The 16,923-nt window shown below is 31.4% G+C and overlaps 1 long non-coding RNA gene, 2 other non-coding genes and 1 pseudogene across 3 annotated transcripts; 1 reads left to right on the forward strand and 3 right to left on the reverse strand.

The window, feature by feature from the left end:
• Positions 1-3,470: 3,470 nt before the first annotated feature.
• On the forward strand, positions 3,471-4,823 carry LOC145100385 (uncharacterized). The gene is made up of 2 exons (XR_013705007.1): positions 3,471-3,783; positions 4,535-4,823. It is a non-coding gene; the product is annotated as an uncharacterized LOC145100385 (long non-coding RNA).
• Positions 4,824-5,983: 1,160 nt separating this feature from the next.
• On the reverse strand, positions 5,984-6,147 carry LOC145103324 (U1 spliceosomal RNA). The gene has a single exon (XR_013706425.1). It is a non-coding gene; the product is annotated as a U1 spliceosomal RNA (small nuclear RNA).
• A 727-nt stretch (positions 6,148-6,874) lies between these two features.
• Positions 6,875-7,070, reverse strand: LOC145103337 (U2 spliceosomal RNA). Its single transcript, XR_013706438.1, has one exon. It is a non-coding gene; the product is annotated as a U2 spliceosomal RNA (small nuclear RNA).
• Positions 7,071-7,399: 329 nt separating this feature from the next.
• Positions 7,400-7,543, reverse strand: LOC145103348 (U4 spliceosomal RNA; annotated as a pseudogene).
• Positions 7,544-16,923: the final 9,380 nt, after the last annotated feature.

Below are 16,923 nucleotides of genomic sequence, written 5' to 3' on the forward strand. Positions count from 1 at the left end.
GTGGAGTCTTATATTGTTGGTGTTGGCATTAGAACCCATGCATCATCCCTTGCTTGTTTGTGTTATGTGACGTATCTCTCATGTGATGGTCACGTGGCGTGTGTTACATGGGGAGCTACGGAATTTAAGACTTGGATACTCTAATACCTCATTTTGGGTGTCAAATAGAGAGAATTCTTCTGTATGATGTGTCTACTTCGCTTTTATGGGGACTGTGGGATTTAAGAAATTACATTATCGATAAATCCTTTAAAAAGGGTGTGTGGAGAAATAGAGTATTGTTTTAGCAACATGTTAGCTAAAATCAGTCACCATTGCAAACTATTTTCACACATTTTGTCATTGTTTTACATAAAAATCTTGACAAATACTAGCCAATAACCACGGTAGATAATTGTGACCGTAAGTATTTTAATCTGAAATGAAAAAAAAAAACATGTGACTATAATTGTTTAATGATAGTAGTTTAAGTTCATACGAGTGTCTACAATTAATTATTTTGAATATTAAAGAATGACAACATGTGACTGTAAGTGTTTTATTATGACATTTAAGAAAATAAAACTTATAATTAAAAATATTTTATAGTTACATTATAATTTTTATGGTATTAATTTAAAAAATAGTAAAGATAGAAGAAAAAAACATGTGACTATAAATGTTTGTATGGTGACGGTGTTGAAAAGTGAAACTAGTATTTTGAGGGATTACAATTTTTTCTCCATCATCTATAAAATTTTCAATTTTCCCTCTTTACTAAAATTTTAATATTTTTCCTTCTTTTAACGAAAATTAGATTTCATTTCACTCTGTCTCTAAAACATTAGATCTAATCGCTCATCCTATATTTTTCTCTGACCGTCGTCTCCAAAACAGTTGGATTCACTACTTTCTTTCTCATACCCAATTACATCCATAACAACCCTTATCAGAACTGCTACACATTCGACGCCAATCATCAATGTCGACGCCGAAACCACCATCATACCCTGAAGCGATCATCGATTATGTGTTCATCTTCACCCTTCAACCAGATAAACGATTCCATCGATTATTTCGTCGTTCCTTCTCCTCCGACATCCTTATCTCCTCTGAAATCCCTCTCTGACATCAAACCTTATCCTCTATTGGTGTTCGGTTCTACATCAACACATTTCGTCGACATCATTTGTTCTCTCGTGAAACGATTCCACACAACTACAGGTGCTTTCCCACATCACCATCGACACTGCTCCCCAACACCACAACCTCTTTACGCCAGGTTCAGGCATGGATTTCGATTTCCTAAACCATCTCACCGTCACCGCCACAGCCTCTTTTAGCTTCTTTTCTTTTTATGGTCTTTTGGTGGGTTAACGATGCAAATAGTTGTTGTTAATTTATCACCATATTCTTTAATATTTGTAGATTCTCATACTTAAAGACTCCTAAAAGTTACTCCAAATCAAAATATTTTTCAATCTGGTGACTGAGTTACCTTGGGAGTAATGATTATTCTCCGTTGAGCTTATGCATTCAATTATTTTTGCATTACTTGAATCTAGGAAATAATCTATTCGAATTCCAACATATGTAATCACTAAAGGAAGAAGTTTGTGTATCCAGGTTCGTTGTATTACTGTATCCAGTTAGCCTTTGTCTTTTCCTTTTTTATTTCTTTATATATTTGATTGTCATGTGTTTAGATTTAAGTCTTTAACACTATCTTGTTTAAAATAGGTAATGTGTTGGATTCAGAGAAAACTGAGATAACTAGAACAAAAGGAAATCAATTGAAACAAGGTATCGAGTGTTCGTTGTTGCTTTCTTAACTCAGTTAATCGAGTTAGTTCATTTAGGTTTTAATTTTATTCTAGTTATCTGTTTATGTTGATGTGAAAATATTGTAGTATTTTTAAATGTGTAATTTTCATAACCAATTATCCATCATTATGTGTGTTTGGTGAATAATGGATGAGTTTAGGTTGTAAAAAGGAGCATCTCTAGTCAGCATTGCTTTTTCTGTCTGTAGGTACTATAAATTTGTCAGATTTTCTTTATCTCATATTGTTCTGACAATCTGATAAATAACGCTCACCATGTGTTTAAATAGATGGCATGATCATGCTAAATTACATGAGTTCCCAATGTAAATGAGTTTGATAGAGAGATTTATTAGTTCATTTTGATCCTTATATTGGTTATTATTCCACATATGGACATGCATATAAGCTAGCTGAAGAGATAAAGAAAAGGGTTGCATATGTTGAATGGTTGAACCCAATATATGGCAGGTAGGTAATCAAAAAAATATATTTCTTAATTTTAACTTATTGTAACATCCTGGAATTTAGGTCATAGACTACAAACGACTAAATTACAATAAATATTTTTGTAATTTAACTCATTCAATTATAGTGCATCTAATGTAAAATAAATGAGTTCATTTCAAATATTATAAGATATCAAACGATACCTTACTTCCAAATGTGGAAAATGTCAAACAAATCAAACAGCTCAAACTGTAACACTGGGTAATGCCTCTGGGGAAAACTGAAAATTTGTATTAAGTAGTTAGAAGCAAATCAAACATTAAAATCTTATAGTACGTGTTACTTTATTTCTGAAAATTTAAAGAACGTCCAAAATGGAGTTCGTATGAAAAATATACGATAGTTTTAAAAAAACAGAAAGTAAAACACTAATTTTCTTTAATCGTGTAAAACTGAATCGATTCGTTGAGGCACTTACACACCTCTGATGGAAATTCCGAGTGCTTTTCTCGGCTCATGTTATAGCCTAATATTTGATTACATACTCAAAATATTTTTAGCAAAAATATTTGCAAAAATCGAAAAATCGAGCATTATGGGCTATTTAGACGCAAAACTTTAAACGCGATTTCCTGGAGTTCCGTAACTCGATAAATTAATTTGTATGAGTTTTTGAAATCCTTGAATTAAACTATATCTATCGACACGTTCCAAAAATTTCTTGACATCAGACCCTGACGCACCCAATTATGTGTGTTTTTGGGTATTTAAAGAGTGTAACCTCATGTGGGGCCCATATGGCTTTGCTAGTAGAAAGAAAAATCAGCTCTTTTCCCAATTTCTCAAGCCCACGTGCCTCTCTCCGTCCACCACTCCCTTCCTTCTAGAGATGCAAATTTTACCCATCGATTCGGGTACCCGGTTTAGCGGGTAACGGGGCGGGCACGGGCGCAGATTTTTATACCCGCAGTGGGGACGGGTCGGAGACGAATATGACACTATCCGACCCGTTTAAAACCCGATTATATATATATATATATATATATATATATATATATATATATATATATATATATATATATATATATATATATATATATATATATATATATATATATATATATATATATAGTGTTTATGGAAAATTGATTCGTGAATCACAGTATCAAGACGACGCTTCGGAATTGACTCCTCGTTTCTTCAAGCCATTAAGTGATCTCACTCTCTCTAATCTCCTTTTCTAGAATCAAAATTTTTTATTTCATTATAAAAGATGCGGCCACCCTTCGTCTTTGATTCTTAGTTCTTCACAAAATCACGACATCAATCTTTCACCTTCAAGCTACCTTGCTATCATCACCGATTCAGCGCTCATGGAATCAAGAAGTTCCAGCTACATCCCAAAATCCTAAGCCCTAAGTTTTCAATTTTATTTTCTTACCCTCGATTTTGGTATTATCGATTTCTGGTATAATCGATTTCTGGTATAATCGATTTCTTGTATAGTCGATTTCTGGTATAATCGATCCTGGTATAATCGATTTCTTGATTGAATGATTTTTGGTTGTATATGTTTTGACTGATGCTGGTTATAATCGATTTCTTAATCACTAGATTACTTACACTCATTTTTGTTATAATCGATTTCATGACTTAAACTTGATTACAACCATTGAATCTTTTCTCCTGTATCTTATTTGTTACATGCTTTTGATTTTATTTTATTACACTCGATTTTGGTGTTAACCTATTAAACTAATGGATTTGTATCTTTTTTTAGTGATGTTGGTTACAATCGACAACTTAGTCACACGATTTCTTACACTTCATTTTGTTATAATCAATATCATGCCTTCAACTTGATTGCAGCCACTGAATCTTTTGTTGCTTTAACATATTTGTTAAATGTTTTGTCTAGAAAGTAGAAACTTATTAAGTCATGAACCTTCAAATTGACTTTTGAACTCATTTTTTTTATCAATTTGAGTGTTGACTAAAAAACTTATTTGATTGAATTGACTTGTTCAATATCAACATTTTTTTTTCTGTTTTGGTTGTAACTAAAATATGATTTCTAGTAAAACAGAAATCTGATTGTTGCATAAAGTGGAACTGATTTCTAGCAAAGTGCATTGTTTTTACAGTATCTTTTTTACTGCATATATGTAACTGTTTTTTGTATTATCAATGAATTAATCTAATTTCTAGCAAACTACATCTTTTTAGCAGCATCTATGTTCTATCAATCCGATTTCAACCATATTTTTTTGTTTTTTTTGCAGTGACACTCAGGATAGATAACCCCCACAACCAAGTGTTGATGTTGCTGGAACTACAGATGGGCAGGTTGTTAGAGCAACAAATGGACAAGTTATTGAAGTTATAAAAGATGATGAAGCCGGTCCAAGCTTTGTGGATTTTGATATTTAGTTCATGAAAAATTGTTGTTTTTATTTTAGTTATTTAACAAACATGAGGATGTGTGCGTATCTTCTTCTTTTTGTTTTTACTATTTTGTGTACGAGAATGAAGTATGAATTGTTGAATGTTTAGTTATCATGATTATTACTATGTCTTTTTTATATATATATCTCAGATTTATTAAAAAAATGATTGGATCTTTTTTACTTAACGGATATCCATCGGGTTCCCCGTATCCGACGGGTTTTCTTTTACCCGAATCCGTCGGGGATTTGGCGGGTCGGGGGCGGGTACGGGTGTTGGGGTCGGAGTTCGGGGGCAGGGATGGGTATTGTAGTATCCGACAATATCCGCCCCAGTTTGCGTGTGCATGGACTCGACGAGAAGAGAAGAGATTACAAACCTCCTGTTAACCAAACATACATGCCAAATAAATGTTTCTAAACCCATTCTCAAAAAATTTACAAATCTAGTCCTAAGCTTTTAAACTTCATTTTAAAATGTCCAAAATTCACCCCTCTCCTGGAAATATTTCAAAACTAGTCCTAACCATTTAAAACTTCATTTTAAAAATGTCACAAACTACCCTTACTTGAAAAATCTATGAATATAAGTCCAAGATTTAAATCTTAAAAACTAAATGACCCATTTGTAGTCCTTATTTGGAAATCATTTACAAACCAAGTCCATTTAATTTATCTAAATTAGTATTGGAACCTATACTTTGGTTAAGTTAACAAATAACCCTCCACATATTAATTTATATTAATATTTCCTTAGGAAACTAAATTTATCATACTAAAGAATGTTTGGATGTGAAATTTGAATGATAAAAGATATTTGGACGTGCAATTTGAAAGTTATTATGCGATGTTTATTAATCCGAATCGGAGAACTGTGATAATAAAATATATTTTAAATAAGAATTTCACGAGATGAACATTGTAACGGTGGACTTAGACATGTTATATTTAAATGGCTAAAGGGACACATTTTTGTATTTTACGATTTCCCCATTCTTACAAAGCCCGGTCCAGATAGAGTAACCAACATAGCATGAGGAGCTCTCATGATTAAGATGTAAAGAGAAAGTTGATATTGAAAAGTCGAGAAAGGAAAAATGTGACACAGAGTTTTGGTCAACACGTTCTTCCATATTTAGACAAAAATCTACACCTTGAACAAATCCTGAAATTTTGAAAGCATCGTATTTTGTAACATATCCTCTTTAATTTTTATTTTCAGATTTAAGTTATTTGAAAAAAATGAAAGAAGCAATAAAAAAGTTCAATGTTGAAACTAGGATATTGGTAGGGGCCGCGCGAACGCAGGCCCCCACTGGCACAAATTATGACATAGGTTCGACCAACTTGGGCCGACCTTAGACAGGCACCTCTCCGTAATGTGCAATGGAGATCACCAACCTAGGCCATGGACCTTCTTGATCGCCCATAGACCCTGTCCAGGTAAGTGAGTTTTCCATTCTCCTGCCCTCACCTTTTATGCAACAACCCAGCTTCTGTTTTCTTTCTTCAGCCTCCAATGTGGGATCAGGTTCACATCATCTATTGTAGTGTTCCATTAGTTCCCCTTTCCTCTGGGCAAAACGCACAGCCAAATGGCAGTTATATAATTGCATTATTTCAAGTGTGTCTGGGCCTGTTAGATCAATACGGTCTCTCCCTCTTAAGAGAATTGTAATCTTTGATTGTGGTAAATGGGAGAAGTCCATTCCAAAATTGAAGATTAAGACAAAGTTGATGCATGCTTCTGAATTACAATGTTTTCTTTGGATCAAATAAATAGTCATAATCAAATTCCACATAATATGCTTATTTGTTCTGTAGTAGTATTACCGATGTCAAGTTATAGATGCAGTGTATAACAGGAACAGTAGTGCGATCAGGAAACGTTGATAAAAGTGATCACCATCTTACTAATTGAGCAGGATCTGTTATACTATATATGCCTTCCGAACACAGGAAAAGCTTGCTTCCTATCTTACTAATTAAAGGCCGATATATATAAGTTTTAAACTTACATTGGAGCTACGGGTGTGCCAAGGCTAAAAAACAATTCCAACCTCTTCTTTGGAATGTTGGATCCTAGTTCGAATAAACTGATAGAAGTATTAGACATAACAAGGTAAGAAGTAAAGTCTTCCATTCAAAACTATTAAAAGTACTTTTAGACTAGGATTAGAGGGGTGCGCCACGCCCTGGCTGTAGTGCAACGCTAAGGCGACACTCGAGAGACCCAGCAGCAAGCCTCTGTGATGGACTCTCCCCCATAAAAAATAAGATTAATATCGAGTAGGCCGATGGCCTACATATCAGATATTAAACTGATAAGAACAGATACTACACTTGATCTTAGCCAAAAGGCCGAGAAAGGTATGCTTTTTGTTTTCTTGGGGCTTGGTTTCTATAGCCACTGCCATCTTGTATGTAATCTTCTCTCACCCGATGTGGGAGAGCAAACCTTCATTTTTGCTGATTTAATCTCCCGTATATGTAGACTTCACAAACATCAATGCATTTAATTGCTCAAAAATACTATCCATATTTAATTACAATACAAAAAAAAAATCACATAATTACTAACAGACTTTTTTTTGATTACATGAAAACTGTCTGATTATTAATATTACTCTTAGGCCATCTAATTAGGAGGGAGGATTAGGATATACTAAAGTTTTGACAAACTAAGAATTTTTAGGGCTTCCCAGTCAAAGGAAACCCTTCCAGAAATTCTCGATGGCCAAGGGAGACCCAAGGCCAAAGAGGGGGTTTGGAAATAGTTTTCAACCAGCAATTGACGCGCCTCGGTTAATACCTCATTAGCTGCGTCATTGCCCCAAGCGCAAAGATGCTTCTAATGCTCCTCCACCTCACCTTTTATTCTTCCCTCTCTTTCAACACCTTCTACTTTCCTACCGATGTGGGACTAACAAAACTCTTTAATTTCTTCCAGTCCCTCTACAGAAACGCAGGCATCATCATATACCTACCTCATCCTTTATTTTCAGTTTATAATTGAACTAGATTATGACCCGCGTTAAACGCGGGGAACGAATAAAGAAAATATAAATGTCTATAGTCGTTGAAGGACCTCTTTGTAGACACCATTTTTTGTTTTATTAGTTGAACGACCTTCATCGCCACAAAATACGTTCAAACCTTTTTTACTTGTGACACCGGAAATAGCTATATATAGTTAACCATGCGCAAAAACGGGTCTACGTAAGTATAATCCAACGTTTGACAATGTACTTTCAAAATACATTATTATTTTATGGTTATATTATGAAATAAAATTGTTTATTTTAAAAAATAGCATTTGAAATGAACCACATAAACCCCCTCCCCCCCCCCCCCATACACACACACACAATATTACATATATTATAAAACTCTATAACAAAGAAATATAAAAACATTTATGCTTGGTCGATTTAGATATTGCCCATAACTTATTAAAAATGTCAAAATACATAATTGGCACACAACTTACTTGTTATTATGAGACGAATTAAACAATTTAAACAAATGATGATTTTTTATTTTTATTTTATGATAATGATAAAATAATGGAAAAATGAATGTTTACTTTAAATATTTACGGACGTTTGAGTAAGGTCTATGATCTTAAATGCTGAGTATTCATATCTTTCACAAATAACTATTAAATGGTTATTCAAGATGAATTAAAAGTTCATTGCTATTTCTTGCCAATTTAAAAGTATGTTTCGACCACTTTTGCATCAGATAAAAAACATATAGGTTCTTTTAGTATTACTGCAATCCAACTTTCATATAAAATTACTTTTTTTCGCATCAGACCAAACTCGGTGTTTTTAAGCATTATTATCATCCTATATTATACATTCTTGATAGTTTTTAAAAGTTAGTTGTAATTTCTCATTTCTTTTTGAAAGTTCGTTGTTATTTCTTGTTGCTTTTATAAATAAGTTTTAGACTATTTTTTTGTATCAAACCAAATTTGAAGGTTATTTTTGCATTATTACCATCGTATATGTTACATTTCATTTTTATTATTTGAATATAGTTTTTGTAGTTCAAAACCGAGACGAATACAAAAATAATGACTACATATTAACCGACTCTCTATAATGTATAATTAAAAATCAAGACACTATAATCATAATTTATTGATGTTAGTTAATATGTAATTTATTTGGGGATGATGTTAGTTTTTGGTTACTTATTTAGGAAGTATAATATGTATTATGCATTACAAGTGTTTATCTTTTAAATTTAGCATTTGTTACTTTTGAATTTTATTTTGGCTTGAAATAACCATGATCGTCCCATATTTAGTATTTTTCTCTTCTTGCACATTTACTTCCTACTGACTTGCATTCACTAAAACAAGATTTAACATTTTTTTTAAAAAAAACAAATATGAACAATAAAGTATTAAACTCAATGGATATGCTAAAAGAACCATGAGACTTGCCTTTTGTAAGATCAATAATACCAAATTGGACCACTTTCGGCAAAATAATTTAAGAACCGAAAAAAAACCTGATTGCCCAAATATCTAATATCATTATTTAAGTCATAACTTGTTATATGCCGACAAAATTGAAAATTTCAGCCAAAACTCTGTTACATGCCATCAAAGTTGAAAAAAATCTTTTAAAGTTAAATGATGGTATTAATTTAAAAAATTATCTTTCACTTTTTGTTAGATGTATTTTTTTGATGACAAGAGCAATTATCAGTCCAAACATAATCCGTAAAAACCATCATGGCCAAATCATAGACTGCTTGATCAACAAAATAGAATACCACGGTCGTAGATGATAATCCAGTTTAGAACATCTTTTTCTAAAAGATCAAGAAATGGACAATTTATTAAAATCTGATCACGCTGATAAAAGTCATAACAAAGTGACATAGGTTGAATCGATAGTTTACAATAAATATAAAAAATGAAGCCCTATCAGAGATAGAAAAACCTGAAGATGAGACAAAAAAAACATGTAACACTACAAAGTTGCAAACATAAAAAACACATGATGCTAAAAATCTAGAAAAAAAAAACAAAATTTATACATGATTGTGAGGTGAGCGTAGAGAACTTGTGTCAGATTCTTTGAGACATTTCATCAAACACCTAAGGTGTTTGTTCTAATAACCCATATTTTGAATGTAACATGACAAAAAAAAAATCTAATGTTACAGGAAAGTATAGAAATGAACTAAATTAACACGTATTTAGATTATACAAATTATTTTGAACATTGTTCCTTCAAAAATATACTTATTGTTGTTTCATACCTACATACAAAGTTTAATAAAAACAATGTTAATTGTAATTATGCAATTTGATTCTACAATCAAATAAAAAAATTCTATAATACCGTAAATATGATATTCAAGGAAATAAGATTATTCCTAGTTTAGATTCTAACTTCTTAGCCTACTTTTGATATGGTTCATGTATTAATATTTAGAGAAATCGGTAGGAAATGATGTTGATATTAAGTGTTGTATATTGTTATTACCGATAAAAAACTAAGTTGTAGTTTAAATTAAAAGTTCTTTTTTCATGGTAAGTATGTTGCTATAAATTGTAAAAAAAATCACATAGCTATTGCAGTTTGTAGAGGTTGTTGAGTATGGGTCCAAGTTAATAGGTTAAGAATTTAATATGAAAAATTATACATTTTTGTTTTGTTTGACTTAATCTAGACTGAATGATGTTAATCGATTTCATATAAGCTGTGATAAAGAATATCAAAATATATATGAATACGTATTTGATACGGGAACAAAAAATAATCGAAAAAAATATAAAAAAGCGAAAGAAGGTACTGACCTTCTAGTGCACAACGATGAAGGTTTGAAACAGATAATGATGATGGTAGTGATAAACAATAAGAATGATGTTGTAGGAGAAGGTTTGAAGAAAAGCAACGATCGAAAATAAGTGTGAGCCGCAAATTCAAGGATAAATCGTATATGTATGTGATAATTTGAATCTGATTTTTTGATATTAATGGTTTCCTAATAAAAATGGATTTTATATTAATGGTTTGCTAATATAAACGGATTTATATTGATGATAGATATTTAATGCCTTAATTGAAATGGTTTTTAGTAATATGTTTTTAAAGTTGACTATTTTAAAACCTTTATAGCCGAAAATTCAAGATTTAAAATAGGAGGAAATTTATTAAAATTAAATACATTCTATTTCAATGGATTTAAGTTAATTTTGTTTGACAATTAGAAAACTTTTATTGGAATTAAATACATTCCATTTGTGGAAGATGGTGTCACCAATTTGATCTAATGGTGGAAAACATAAGATTGAAATGCAATCAATGAACCAAATTGTTTCAGATGATATCATAAGATTTTTGTTTTAATATATATTAAAGATAACATAATTATTGATATGCTTATTTAAGGAGTTTTTTTAAAAAGAAAAAACTAATCAGGTTTAAATTTTGAAGCCAAAAACTATAAATAATGGAATTAAATTATGAACAATATTAATTAGGGTTCATGATGACATAGATTGTCAAAAGAAGTCTTGAAGGAGATGCTTGCTTCAGTTTATAGAGATTTGTGTGAAGCCAAAACAGGGGTGTGATAATTGGAGATGCAAGGAAGAGGCAATACGCAAATTCTAAGAATACATGAGAAAAAGGAACCACTTTATGGAGCTACATTCTATTATGAACACACAAAACATCAATTGAAGCACAACCTTTGACATGAGGAAGAAGAGGATTAGGGAATTCTGGTTTAAGAGAAAAAACTGAGGAGAAAGATGAGGGCGGTTATTCATGTTTTTGGTCAGATTTATGGAGAAACCGATGTCTCATATATAAATAGAATGATATGCTTTAATTGATAACATAATTGCTGATTTTAAAGATTCTATAATTAAATGTAATTATGCCCGAATTGTGAAATATATTTTTGAAAGTATGAATAGATTCTATAATTAAATATGAATAAATTCTATAATTAAAGATTCTATAATTTAATGTAATTGTGTTTGAAATGTAATTGGTAAATTTAAAGATTCTATAATTAAACCTTTGAATTCTATTTTGAGAAGATGATGTCATAAGATTTTTGTTTCAATATATATTAAAGATAACATAATTATTGATATGCTTATTTAAGAAGTTTGTTTAAAAAGAAAAAAACTAATCAGGTTTAAATTTTGAAGCCAAAAACTATAAATAATGGAATTAAATTATGAACAATATTAATTAGGGTTCATGATGACATAGATTGTCAAAAGATGTCTTGAAGGAGATGCTTGCTTCAGTTTATAGAGATTTGTGTGGCCAAAACAGAGGTGTGATAATTGGAGATGCAAAGAAGAGGCAATACGCAAATTCTAAGAATACATGAGAAAAAGGAACCACCTTATGGTGCTACATTCTATTATGAACACACAAAGCATCACTTAAAGCACAACCATTGACATGAGGAAGAAGAGGATTAGGGAATTATTGTTTAAGAGAAAACTGAGGAGAAAGATGAGGGCGGTTATTCAAGTTTTTGGCCAAATTTATGGAGAAACCGATGTCTCATATATAAATAGAATTATATGTTTTAATTTATAACATAATTACTGATTTTAAAGATTCTATAATTAAATGTAATTATTGCCCGAATTGTGAAATATATTTTTGAAAGTATGAATAGATTCTATAATTACAGATTTTATAATTTAATGCAATTGTGTTTAAAATGTAATTGGTAAATTTAAAGATTTTATAATTAAAACTTTGAATTCTATTTTGAGAAGATGATGTCATCAATTTGATCTGATGGTAAAAATCATATGAACGAAATACAATCAATGGTCTTGATTGCTTCAGTTGTGAATTAAAGGTTCTCTTTTAATAATATTTAGAGATAACATGCAATATACAGTTCTTTAAAATGACAAGTTGTTATTTTTCATTTGTTTTTTATTCCCTGTGTGGGTAACTAATTCAGAATTAACTGACAACCAACGTTATTTGTTTATTTATTTATGGTTCCCAACCCTCTTGTTCTGTTTACAGCTTTTTACTATTCTTTTATATATATATATATATATATATATATATATATATATATATATATATATATATATATTATATATATATATTTATATATTTATATATATATATATATATATATATATATATATATATATATATGTATCTCTACTGACTGTGATTTTAAGGGAGACGCTGCACAAGCTCTACTTCTTTTTTTCTAGTTATATCGTGTGGACCATTCATTATTAGCCTCCGGAGTGTTCTTTGTTCGGTTGCTTTCCATCGTGACACCAAGATCCAATACCACCACACTCTTGACATTAGAGATGTAAACCCATGGCTTGAGCTAATTAACAAAAAAAGCATATGTTGCCCAACCGCCCCAATCATTTAGAGCATATGGTATGGGCAACGAAACTTGTATTTTTGTTGATGTGGCATCTCATAACATTGTCATAACACCATGAACACCATTTCCTCCTTCATGTTATGGCATATCTTGTTGGCGTTATGACATATTGAAACGGGAACTTTGATTGGCTGTACATTTCTTCTCTCTTTAGTTTTCTCCTCTTATCCGCCTCATAACATGGTCATAACACCATAAACACCATTTCCCCCTTGGTGTTATAAGTTGTTATAACACCATCTCAACGGGCCCATACCTAATGCTCTTAAAGGAGTCCATGCAATGGGAGCCCATCCATTGAGAAGTGGAGTCCTATATTGTTGATGTTGGGATTAGAACCCAATCATCATCCCTTGCTCGTCTTTGTTATGTGATTTATCTCTCATGTGATGGTCGTGTGGCGTGTGTTGCGGGGTAACTACGGAATTTAAGACTTGTACACTCTAAGACCTCATTTTGGGTGACAAATAAAGAGAAAAATATTTTGTATGATGTGTTTACTTCGCTTTTAGGGGGACTGTGGGATTTAAGAAACGACATTCTCGATGAATCTTTTAAAAAGGGTGTGTGGAGAACCAGAGACTCTTTTTTCAAAACAGTATTGTGAAAGCGTGCTATTGGATTTCGGTTAGGAGTAGTAAAATGACTTTGGATTGTTGTACTTGGTTAAACTCATCTAGCTCGAATATGTAAATTGTTGAAATGGCATGTTTTTCCTCGCTACCTTGTGCCTAACTTGGGCTCATTTTTTTCTTAATATATGCCGATTTAAAAAATAAATGTACATAATAGTATCATCCCTCCTCAAAGTTATTATGATTTACATTTTTATATAATATTTTTGGAAATAAGAGTACAGAAGCGTCCATGGTGATAAAAATCTTTAATAAATAAATAAGTATGCTAGCGCATGGAGGAGGTGGGAGATAGACAAACTATATTTCTAGTGATAGATTATCGACAGAAACGGCCGGTCAATATTACGGTGCTTGTTGTGTTCATAAAACATGTAATTATAGGAAATATGGGTAGCACATCTATTATGACACCCGATCACATTTGGTGATGAAATGGAATACCCATATCTTATACAAGCCAATGGAGATACACAATTTCTTAAATAGTAAAAGTAATATTACAATATTCATAATACTATATCCAGTTATGATAGATTATTTCTTGCTAAATGATGAGATAAAAGATGTAATATCCATAAAATTACGACTTTACACTAGTACAAAACGGACCTATGGCCACTGGTTTTTAAAAAAGGGTGGTCATGGGGGTTTTGGGAATTTGCATCACTAAAGATCATTAATCAAACTTCAGTAATGTTTTAGCCCACATGTTAGCTAAAATCCGTCACCATTGCAAACTATTTTCACACATTTATTCATTGTTTTACATACAAATTGTGACAAATATTAGCCAATAATCACGGAAGATTATTGTGACCAAAAGTATTTTATTATGACATTTAAAAAACATGTGATTATATTTGTTTTATGATAACGATTTAATTTCATATATGTCTAAAATTAATGATTTTGAATATTAAAAAATAACAATATTTGACTATAAATATTTTATTATGACATTTAAAACATGAAACTTGAAATTAAAAGTATGTTACAGTTACATTTTATTTTTTATTTTATCTAAATATAAAAAATGGTAACCATAAAAGAAAAAAAAAAGACATGCGACTATAAGTGTTAGTTTCGTGACAGTGTTGACAGTATTCGGAGGAAGTACAATTTTTTCCGTCATCTATAAAATTTCAATTTTCCCTCTTTACTAAAATTTTATTATATTTTCCCTCTTTACCAAAATTTAAATATTTTTAATTCCCCCTGTCTCAAAAAAAAATTAGATCTAATCCTCATTCTCTCTTTTTCTCTAGTCGTCATCTTCATAATACTTTGATTCGCTACTTTCTTTCTCATACCCAATGACATACATCATAGCTCGTACCGGAGCTGCTACACTACACAATCGACGTTGTTCATCAATGAACATGTTGACGCCATCGTCCTACCCTTAAGTGATCATTAATTTTGTGTTCATCTTCACCATTCAACCACATAAACAAAGCAATCGATTCTACCGCCTTTCCTTCTCCTCTGAAATCCCTCCGACATCAGACTTTATGATGGGTTTTACATGTATTAACACGGATAAATCATTAACACTTAATAGTATATGCAACCTATTAGATCTATGTAACACTATCGTAGTAACATTCTATTGAACAACAATAAACCTATGAACCCTAGGTACTTTCGAGATTGAAAAACAAGTTAAAAATTACATACCTTTTTTATTTTGTAGTAACAATCAAAAATCCGTTCTTCTTTGATTTGGAAGCTGAAACCACAAGTGTCGTGCCTCTAATTGTTCACTCTTAAACCCTAACAACCAAGGAAACTTGAAGAGAGAGGATATAAGAGATAAAATTTCAGTTATACTCTTGAGGAGTCAAGTGGCCAAAATTTATAGGCTATGAGACTCTATTTATAGCTGACCAAGAAAGCCTATATAACCCTTGATTAAAATAATAATATCTTAGATCAGGTAATTATTTGGTTTCCTATCTATCTCCAAGGGATATTCTAAAAACCTTAGAATCATGCCAGAAACCGTCCACCTCTTATGGGGAAGGTTTTGGAACCCTTTTGTTCAATTATTGAACAATTACAGCTTAGGTCCTTGTACTTTTAATTAATTCAATTAATCCCAAAATTAATTCCAATTAATTTTTGATTAATTCTTAATTAAATAACAGTATTTCTAACTAATATATTATTCTCATAATATATTAACAAATCATTTATTTTTATTTCTAATTAATTTATTAATCATATAATAAATTAATAAATCAATCTATCTCCCTCTCTCTAAAAGGTATCCTATTGAATTACCAGGTTTTAAGGACAACCCAAACGGACTGTGCTACCATCAATTCAAGTATATGCCAATTATAGTAATTACGAGCTTAGACACCTAATCCAACACCTTATCCTCTACCGTTTTTTGTTTCTACATTAACATATTTCATTGATGTTGTTTGTTCTCCAGTGAAATGATTCCACACACAACCACATGTGCTTTTCCCACACCACCATCGATGTTTCTCCCCAACACTACAACCTCTTCACGCTAAGTTCATGCATGGATTTCGATTTCCTAAACACTCTCACCATCACCACCACAACCTCTTCCTCCCTTCTTAAATTTTTGCTGATGAATTGATTTTCATAGGGGAGTTATATATAATCTTCTTATTTCTTGGTCTTTTAACTTCTTTTTTTTCTATGGTATTTTGGTGGTTTATGATTCTAAGTATTTCTTGTTATTTTTTCACCAACTTCTTCAATCTTTGCAGATTCTCTTTCTTAAAGACTCCCACAAGTTACTTAAAATCACAATATTTCTCAATCTGGTGACCGAGTTAACTTGAGAGTACCAATTCATCTCCATCGAGTTTATGTATTCAATTATTTTTGCAGTAGTTGAATATAGGAAATAATCTATTCAAATTCCTACATATTTACTCACCAAAGGCAGATGTTGTGTATCCAGGTTCGTTGTATGAATGTATTTGGTTATTCTTTGTCTTTTATTTCCTTTTGTATTTCTGTATGTCTTTGATTTTAACCTATTTGGATTTAAGTCTTTAGCAATGTCTTGTTTAAAGTTGGTATTGTGATGGATTCAGAGAAGACCGAGTGCTCCATGTTGCTCTCTTAACTCAATTAATAAATTTTGTTTAGTTAGGTTTTATTTTCATTATATTT

Source organism: Lactuca serriola, chromosome 4 (genome assembly GCF_051521515.1).
Source record: "Lactuca serriola cultivar US96UC23 chromosome 4, Lser_US96UC23_V15, whole genome shotgun sequence".
Classification (NCBI taxonomy): Eukaryota; Viridiplantae; Streptophyta; class Magnoliopsida; order Asterales; family Asteraceae; genus Lactuca; species Lactuca serriola.